This window comes from Rutidosis leptorrhynchoides, chromosome 6 (genome assembly GCF_046630445.1).
Source record: "Rutidosis leptorrhynchoides isolate AG116_Rl617_1_P2 chromosome 6, CSIRO_AGI_Rlap_v1, whole genome shotgun sequence".
Lineage (NCBI taxonomy): Eukaryota > Viridiplantae > Streptophyta > Magnoliopsida > Asterales > Asteraceae > Rutidosis > Rutidosis leptorrhynchoides.
The window spans coordinates 45,650,304-45,651,829 of NC_092338.1; the positions used below are offsets into that span (position 1 = coordinate 45,650,304).

The window sequence follows — 1,526 nt, forward strand, 5'->3', positions numbered from 1 at the left end:
GCAAGAGTACCTACGTGTTTTTCTAGATTCAAAATGGAAGCTTGTTGAGTTCTTAATGACTGATCAAACCTCTCATTTGTTTGGGTTTGAGATGTAATAAATTGTGTTTGAGATTCAACTAGCTTTTGTACCATTTCTTCCAGATTTGACTTTTTCTCTTCGGTTTATTGTGGTGGTTTATATAAGCCAGGTCTTTGTTGATTGAAAGTGTTGTTTTGAGTTGGTTGGTTATTCGGACCTTGTTGGTTATACGATTTATTGTTGGGTCCATTTGGATTGTAAAGAATGTTTTGATTTCGATTAAAGTTTGGCCTTGGCGGTTGATAATTATTTTGATAATTATTTTCCGGCCTTTGGTTCATATAGGAAACATTCTCTCGTTGTTCCATGGTTTGCTCAATGTGACAATCTTTCGTTAAGTGTGGTCCACCGCATTGCTCATAATTGATTCGTATCGCATGAATATCTTTAGTCATCTTTTCCATTCGTCTCTCGAAAGCATCTATTTTTGCAGAAACGGAATCAAAGTCATGTCTAGAATTGGCTCTAGCCGCTTTAGATGAACGAAAGATATCTTTTTCCTGATGCCACTCATGTGAGTGGGAGGCTGTATTATCAATGATTTTGTGAGCTTCAGTTGCGGTTTTCTTCATAATGGAACCACCAGCTGCTGTGTCGATATCTTTTCGTGTAGCGACGTCGACACCTTGGTAGAATATTTGTACTATTTGATAAGTATCTAAACCGTGCTGAGGACATCCTCTCAACAACTTTCTGAATCTTGTCCACGCCTCATATAATATTTCATTTGGTTTTTGCATGAACGTAACAATTTCTCCTTGAAGTCTCACAGCTTTAGATGCCGGAAAGAATTGTTTAAGAAATTTTTCAACTAAAACATCACATGTATCAATCGCCCCTTCAGGTAACGATTCTAACCAATCTTTGGCTTATCCCTTTAAAGTCCAAGGAAATAACATGAGATAGATCTGTTCATCCTCAACTTCTCTGATTTTGAATAGAGTACAAATCCTATTAAAGGTTCGAAGATGTTCGTTTGGATCTTCTTTTGGCGTACCACTATATTGGCATTGATTAGTTACCATGTGTAGGATTTGTCCTTTGATTTCATAATCTGGTGCATTAATGTCTGGCTTAAGAAGGCGTGTCCTTAGCCCGTGTGTGTGGCTCTTATTCGGTTTTCCATACTTAGAGGTTCCGTTACTTCCATAATTGAATTTGTTGAATACAAATCACTAGAGGATTCTGATTTAATGGTTTCTTCCTTGACAATCTCTGGATGAGTAATTTATGATTCCGGAGGAATGATTAGTGGTTTAGGATCTCTGAATTATCCTTGAATATCCTCCGGGTTCTCAATTGTGAAGTCGGGTTAAAAAAAATGGATTATCGGAAATTTGAGTTGGAGAACTTGTTCGACTAGATGATAATTCTAAATAAAAATCAACAGCGGCAATATTGGCTAGATGTCTTGATCGAGTTACAGGTGGTGAACGTATGAAAGG

General features: G+C 37.2%; 1 non-coding gene across 1 annotated transcript; it reads left to right on the plus strand.

The window, feature by feature from the left end:
* Positions 1-741: 741 nt before the first annotated feature.
* Positions 742-848, plus strand: LOC139856280 (small nucleolar RNA R71). Its single transcript, XR_011761773.1, has one exon. It is a non-coding gene; the product is annotated as a small nucleolar RNA R71 (small nucleolar RNA).
* Positions 849-1,526: the final 678 nt, after the last annotated feature.